This window comes from Lepidochelys olivacea (assembly GCF_965140295.1).
Source record: "Lepidochelys olivacea isolate rLepOli2 genome assembly, chromosome: 16".
Taxonomy (NCBI): domain Eukaryota; kingdom Metazoa; phylum Chordata; order Testudines; family Cheloniidae; genus Lepidochelys; species Lepidochelys olivacea.
Genome location: NC_140426.1, coordinates 11,139,149 through 11,147,407, shown reverse-complemented (window position 1 = coordinate 11,147,407; position 8,259 = coordinate 11,139,149).

The window sequence follows — 8,259 nt, the reverse complement described above, 5'->3', positions numbered from 1 at the left end:
AATGGGGAGGGGTTGGGGGGGTGAAAAAAGATGGTTAGGGAGCTTCCCCCATGCAGACCCTGGCTGACCCCTAACCTCTCCCATTCAGTCAGGCACATCTGCCCCTGTCCCCATGTGTCCATGCACCCCCAAGTGTCCTTGCACCCCCTGTCCAAATGTGTTCCTCCACCACCACAGACACCCACTCCCCCATGCGGCCCAGCACCCCTCCCTGTATCCCCATGTGTCTCTGTGCCCCCACTCAGCCACCCCATGCACCTAAGTGGCCCTGCACCTCCCTCCCCCCGTGGCCGTGTGCCTCCACTCCCATTCAGCTGCTGTCCCAGTCTGTCCTCTCACATTAGCCCTTATGAGTCCCGTTTGACCCCCACAGCAGACCCACACTGTCTGTCTCCCCATAGACCCTGTCTCCTGATCTGGCCTGACAGGCGCTGTGAATAAGGCAGGCTCTTTCTCTTCCCTAGCTGGCTGGGAACTGCTGCTTTGTTCTATTGCCTCATCACCCTCTGGTGGGCAAAAGGTAGAACTGCAGCAACTTTCCAGCTGAAGTTTTTTTTTTTTTGCTTAGGCTGTTCTGTTCTAGCACCACAGTGCCCCCTGGTGGGCAAACGGTAGAACTGCAGCAACTTTCCAACAGAAGCTTTTTTCTGCACAAAAAAATAAAAATATGTGCGGCTCATTAATTATGCACATGTGCAGTGGCGCAGAACTCCCCCAGGACTAAACATTGGTACAAGATCATGCTGTGAAGAGAAAATGGCATCCTCCAGGTGGTGTGACCTCACACATATGTTGTATGTGAGATCACGCTCTGTGGAGGACACCATTTTGCTCTACAAAATGGCATTCTCCATGCTGTCTGGGGTCCTGGGAGGAAATAATTCATTAAAATGGGGTCATGCTAGCAAAAAGTTTGAGAACCCCTGGACGAAGGCCAAATCCTCCTCCTTTGTTTCAGTGTATTTGCGGTGTAAGGAACTATCCATCATAAAGGTATGCTCACCTGGGTGGCAAGATAGATTGGATTATTCAAGAGGACTGTCTGTGACTCCATGTTAAGGTAAAATGAAAAGGAGGACTTGTGGCACCTTAGAGACTTGTTAGGTTGTTAATCTCTAAGGTGCCACAAGTCCTCCTTTTCTTTTTGCGGATACAGACTAACACAGCTGCTACTCTGAAACATGTTAAGGTAGTTATCATGCCTGAAGAGTTTATACTTGATGATTGGTGACATCTAAGTTTTGAACTCAATTTGGGGTTTGTGGCCTGCTTCTTAACAATCAGCCCTGATGTTGGTATCCATGCTCTTGAGCCACTGTGGGACCACTTGACACTCTGCTGGTGAAACACCTTGGGTGCTGAATGCAACCCGAATGGCAGCCTGTAGAAATTCTCTTTCCCAAGGGGGAGGAGGGGAGGTTGAATGTGCAAATGGACACCTGCAAGAATCTTGCTGATATATCCATTGTAGAAATGTATCTGGTGTCAGCTACCTCCCCAGAAATGTCTCCTTGGCAGGCAGTGAAAATGTGTCCTTTTTAACATGTTTATGTAATACTTTAGGGTCTATGCCTCAGTGAATGGTTCCATCTTCTTTTGTCCAATACCCACTTGGCTGACTCTTTTTACTCACTTTCTGGTTCCCCATCCAGCTCCTCTTTTAGCCTCTACCTTAGGACAAAGGGGTGAAATATGGGGCAGCTTTCAGTTATATTCTGAATCCCAAGAGCTTCCCCATCCCCTGAAAGGCATCCTCAAACTCTTCCTCAGTTGGTTTGGGCCCCTGTTCCATAAAAGGGTGCCCCTTCTTGATGAGACCAAGGGCTTGACACATTTTAACCAATACTGGGTACTCTTTTCCCTACTACTATTACAAAGCGTATCTCTTCCAGCTTGTTCTCGACCCGTCTGTTTAGTTCACATAAGCCTTTAGTGGGGATAAGCTCATGCCTGTAAGCCTGAGTTTTATTAATTTACGCTCCAATACCTGTGGCTTTCCTTTTAGTGCCAACATCACTGTTTCTGGCAACACCTTGCGTGTGTGCCCATGTCCAACTTAGAAGTCCAACATTGTCCGTTGTGCCTCTGAAAAATACCTCTGATGCTGTCTCATATTGCCCAGCCTCAGCCAATGCTTGCAAACTCTTGGAAGGTGATGTAGTTCACTGCATTTCTTACCTCTTTTCCTATAGGCTGGAAACTGTCTTGGCTGCAAACAGCCTGTGCAGCTCCATGTGCTATTTTTGCTGGACTCTGAGTTTGAGCGCCACACGCCTTTCTGCCAGAGGTCTCTTGTGGATTGTCTGACATCTAGTGTCAGCGTACTGTCCACCCTCCATAAGCTTTATTCTGCACTGGGCAACTTCTGTTCCTTGGTAAATTCTAATTGATTTATCAGGATTAACTATGGTTCTCCCAGCTGCTTGATTTTTTTGTTCCAGATCCCCATCATGATCTAGTCTCTTATCAGGAACAGACTTAGTCCCCTTAAATTGCAGGATTGGCTCTTCAGCCTTAGATCAGTCACTAGCACTTCTATAGTTTCCCCTTATTTTGTGCTCTGTTTGAAAACTTCTCTTGTGTTTCATTTTTAGGTGGTGTGCAATATTCACATTTCTGTAGCACAGCTGTGCAGTTGGCCTCCCTTGCATGAGTTAAGTGCAAACTGTTAAGCACATCAAGTGCTTCAGAACCAGCTATTGTCAGAAATAAGGCTCCCTTCTGAGTTCTGACTGTCTTCCCTTTTGCTGGCAGCCATTGCTTGCAGATAGAGAATGAAGTGCTGTTTAAACCTTCTCCAATTGTTTTACATATCCAGAGAGTTTCAACTCTGGTGGGGTTTTAACTGCTCCATTCTTCCATTCTGAGTCATGTTTAGGTCCTTTTTTTTACTCCAGGAACCATGTGGTGTTCGGTGAGCACTCTGTATTTAAGGAGCTTACAAGAGCTCTGCTCTGTATCTGGATCCATCTGGCTCTGCATAACAAATGCTTCACAGCACCCTGTCCAGACATTCTGTCTAGGAAGCTTAGCCCTTAAAGGCATAGTCCCTAGAACCACAGGAGGAAACTGAGGCACAGAGAGATTAAGGTCATGCAGGATGTCTGCGGGAATGGAACCCACATTTCCAGAATCCCAGTACAAATGCCTCACTGAAAGATTCATTTCCCTCTGCCCTTTGCAGGCTTAGTCAAAGCATTTTGCCCTGTCACCAGTATGCAACTCAGAAGCTTGTGCTGCTCTTAGAGGGAGACGGTCAGGAAGCCAAGAGGTCTGCCTTTGAGCAGAGAAGTAGCAACGTCCACCCTACACTTCACCACACGTCCCTCTTCTCCCTAGTCAAAAAATGAATTTCCTAGAAACCAAAAGTGCAACGGCCTGTGAACTGAGACCCTGCTGGTTGCCTCCAAGTGAGCAGAGTAATTGCAAACAAACCTGTCCTTTCAAAAGGATCTCGCCCAATCCGCCCTTCAGCGGGGAGCTTATTTTGTGAAGTAGGGTGCCATCTGCTGGTGAAAGCTTGCAACACACACACACACATATATATATATATATATAATCCTAAATGCTGAACAAGTTTTCTCCATTCATCTCTGGTAATTGAATGCATGCCCTAGGGGGGGTGCACTGTGCCAGGCTGAGGGGAAGGCGGGAGTGGGTGTGGGGGGGAGTCTTTATATTTGTTTTTCCAGATTTACTTTGTCTTTATCGCCAGCTATTTTGAATGTCATGGGGAGCTAATGAAGATGTGTTGGTGTGTCTACAGCCAATGGAACAACTTTCTCTTCTGTCTCAGTGCATTAAATTCTTACTTACATTAGCAACTAGAGGAGAAACAAGGAGAGGGAGAAGGAGATAAAGAGAAAGAGGGATGAGCTGGGACAGGAGTAGAAAACGAGGTAGAGAAAGGGTTCCTCCCTGCTTCCTCTTTTCCCTCCATGTTGCATCACAGAGCATTTTCTGGCCCCTGGATTTTCCTTGCCTTGGTCTGAAATTCCCATCAAAACTTCTCCAGCCTAATGTGGCTCAGGGTCTGGGAGCTCCTCTCAGGGATGGAGGTAGATGTTAAACAATGGTGCACTCTCACAGGATGGGCTTTCTGCAGACATCAGGGAAACTGGGTTTTTGACTTTACATCTACCTCGGCATCTCCTGTCCCACTGTCTCAGGCAGATGAAGACTGGCAGAATACTTCCTCAGTCACCTACCTAGCTAGCAAGATAGACATATGCCATTAGATGCACCTGGGAGAAGAGGAACACAGCTCATCCCTTTCCTCTACATTTTTCACTGCAAGCCAGACTTTCTGAGTGAGCTGGAAATATCGGGAAAGACAAGGACAAGGTCACGCTCCCCACCCCATGCAAACCACACAGTTCTGAGCATTCTGTATCACCCCAGCCACCCTTCCTTTTCCAGGTTTTCCTCTCTTTGGTCCCCAATGCCCACAGCACTCAGAGACAAACTTGCAGAGGCCCTAGAGCATGAGGAAGACGATTCCGCAGATCATTGGTTCTCGACCTTTTCCATACTAGGCACCCCCACCAAGCCAGGATCTAGCTGGATTCTCCTCTCATGGAAAGGGTTGGGTGGTTGGGACCCCTGGCACTTGGAGGTTGTGCATGAGAACCCCTGCCATAGAGGAACTCTGGTGTGAGTCAAAGCATGAGGCTAGGGAGCAGAAAAGTCCTTTCCTGGGACATCCCTTCCTTATCTTTGCCATGGCAGGTGAGGGGCAGGCTGGCAGTCTTTCCTTAAAAGTGGAGTTCTTCTGACAGTAATAATGACGGTACCTTTGCTGACATTTCCCACTTTGTTTCGTCCACTCAGGCAGGATCTGCCACACCTTAGATGTCCCGGTTTGTCCAGAAGTTTTATGTAGACTGTTCCTTGCCTTTGGGATTCTCTGTCTAGATCATTGAAGGGTGTTAATAAAGGCAGGATGATTTCCAGATACACACCAGCTGAATGGAGTTCCTGAATCCAGGCAGTCTGTAAAACAAAGATTCCCTTCTTCTCTCTGTCACACACATACACAGATAATTCGACAAGGGCTAGATCTACTTTAGGCCACAGAGCAGGTCAGAGTACAGTCAGTTGGCCAAATGCAGCCCAAAGAGCTCTGGGATGTGGGGCCTGTTGCCACCATTTTGAATATAGAGCGGTCGTCTGAAAAGATCCCACCAGGCAACGGGACAGACTGGCCAAAGGTGTTTGCAATGGAAAAAGGACACTGGCATTTATCGCAGGGGTGCTGGAACAATTTGTATAGTGGGGGTGCTGAGAGCCATTCAACCGAACGATAGACCCTGTATACAGAAGCTGGTGCCCCGTACTGGGGCAACCCGGCTTCCCCAGGGGGCAATTTAAAGGGCCTGGGGCTCCCAGCAGTGGAGCCCTGGGGTAGCGGCACTCCAGCGGCTATTTAAAGGGCCCGGGGCTCCCCTGCTTCTACCGCCCCAGCCCTTTAAATAGCCTCTGGAGCCCCACCTCTTCCCCAGGGCTCCGGCGGCTAATTAAAAGACTGGGACAGTAGAAGTGTAAGCAGCCCTTTAAATAGCCCCCAGAGCCCCGGGCTACTGCTTCTACCCTGGTGGGGGAGGAGGAGGAAATGGAGGGGTGGGGCACTTATCTTACAGGGTGGGCTTGGGCTGGCTTTGACCCCCTCAGCCCCGCCCTTCCGTCCTAGGCCCCGCCCCTTCCAGGGGCCAGAGGTGGCTGCAGCGTACCGGTAAGTCACTCGACTTACTTTCACCCCTGCCTGTATGTAATGGAAACCACTTCAAGCCAGGGGGTGCAGCAGCACCCGCAGTTCCAGCACCCAGGATCTGAAGCATCTGGCACTGGTCACTGTCAGAGACAAGATACTGGTCTGCGTGGGCCTTCGGTCTGATCTGATATTAGGGCAATTGCTATGTTCCTATTATCTACCCCCTCTATTTATAGCCAGCTTAACCAGGGGAGAATTACCAGCCCTCTAGGTAGAAATCCGTACTATTGTACTATCACACTAGTTCTATATCCTTGACTCCTCACAATAAGCTTGAAAGGCAGTGTGACCTAGCAGATAGCACACTGGACTGGGATGCAGGAGACCATGCCTAGTTCTGCCAGTGGTTTGCTGGATAACCTTGGGCAAGTCACTTCACCATCCTGTGCCTCAGTTTCCCCAACTATAAAATGGGGATAGTAGCACTTACCCCCCCCTTGTAAAGCACTGTGAGATCTGGTGATAAGAGCTAGGTATTATTATTAAGCTGGGGAGTTAAGAATGCAGTCTCAGACCATCTTGCTGGCATCTCTCGCTTTGAATCTTGACAGGTTAACGTCAGAACTATAAAGTTACCAAGCTACCACTTTGTGGGTGCGGGCATATAGGGCTCAATTAGTTTTATGGCTGTACTGTTTGTTTTCCATGCCTGACATTGCTAAATGTTGCTCTGACCCTTAAGCATGAAGTGACAGCTAGCAGTGAAGCCAAAATGAACCATTAGTTTAAACGTCAGGGCAAAACCACCCTCAAGCAAGTCTGCAGGCCTCACTCGGGCAATTTCACTAATGTAACATCATAAGCAGCATGAAGTCAAATCCCCCGGGGCCAGCATAATGGAGCCACAGCAAAGCTTGTCAAAGAAGAAGCGTAAAGCAGAGGAGGGTAGCAGTGGTTGTCCCGGGAAAAGAATCTCTGACATTTTACAAATGATATTGATGAAGGGGCAGAGAGCTGGAAGACCACCTCATACATGGATCACGAATAGAACGATGTGTTGTCCTGGCTCCATTCAGAAGCAGATTTTATGGGAATGGGGGAAGGTGGTTGTGGGGTTAAGGTTCTGGCATAGGACTCAGATCTATAACCAACTTGTAGCTGTGCCATAGCTCAGTGTAGGACTCTGGAGGCCAGATTTCAAGGCATCAGCACCCTCAATTAGGCCAGTTTTTCAGACATGCTTAGCTCCCACTGGGATAGTTCTCAAGAGGTCTCAGAGCCCAGCCTACTGAACTCAACTGGTAGCCTGGCCCAGATTGTGGGCATGGAGGACTTTGGAGAATTTGACCCTTGCTCTCCCCACTTCAGATCCCAGTCTTCTGCTTGTATGTCCGCTCCCCTTTCCCCCCCACCCTTTGTCTGACTTGACGATTCAGATTGCAAGTACTTCAGGACAGGGACTGTTTCTTCCTATAGGTGCACATACAGCGCCAAGCCCATTGAGATGCTGGTGTTGGCTGGGCCTCTAGATGCTACAGTAGTAATAAGAAGAATACTCAGTCTAGCCCAGAATGAGTGAAGCAGATAGAGTGCAAAACCTGGCGCATGGAGAAATTCTTCACGGTCTGTCTTAGTTACCGAACATCGCCCTTTCCTCACTTACTAGAAGCAGGGGGGAAAAGAGCAATGAACACACTTCAACACTATGCAGGACATTCCACTACTGCACAGACAGCCCACCCCTAACTGAGGTGCCCCTCGAAGGTAAAGATGGTTCTCCTACCATCATGGGTTGTGCTTTTATCAGCTCGCCCACAGCCAGGCCAGGCCAGCACTTGCCCTGGGGAGACCTCCAAGGAAAGCCTTGTTGCTATAGGAACTGATAAGTGAGGAAGTGATATCATTGTGTCAGTAATGAACCCATTTCCCAACCCCTGTAAGGGCCTCTGCAGTTTGAATTGGACAGAGCTTTTCTGCATTTTGCTCTGCTCTGTTTTAGTTTAACTGTCTCCTGTCACGGGGAGTTACCAGCAGTCCCGGCATTTCACCAGCGAAAGGTGCTAGTACTAGGGTTCGGGGAGTGTGTTGTGGCCAGGTGTGGCATGTTGGGGAGAGGGAGAGCATGACTTTCACATGCAAGCACCTAAATAAAAGTAGCCAATGTAGCACGGCCACCTTACCCAGTCTGGCTTCAGGCTAGCTGCTGCCTCAGTTTCCCCCCCTGCTCAGAGGGGACTGCCTGGCCTTCCCAGGACGGATACTGTTCCACACTTTCCAAGCACAGGTTTATTCCTCAAACATGGAACTGAGACAAAACAAAAGCAGTTCCTCTGCTCACCCAGGGCTGCATCTCTCAGGGTAGGTCTACACTGCAATTAGACACCTACTGCTGGCCTGGGCTAGGTGACTCGGGCTCATGGGGCTTGGGCTAAGGGGCCATTTAATGGTGGTGCAGCTGCAGCCCAAGCTCTGGGGCCCTCCCACCTTGCAGGCTCCTAGATCCCGGGCTCCAGCCCAAGCCTCAACATCTACATCGCGGTTAAACATCC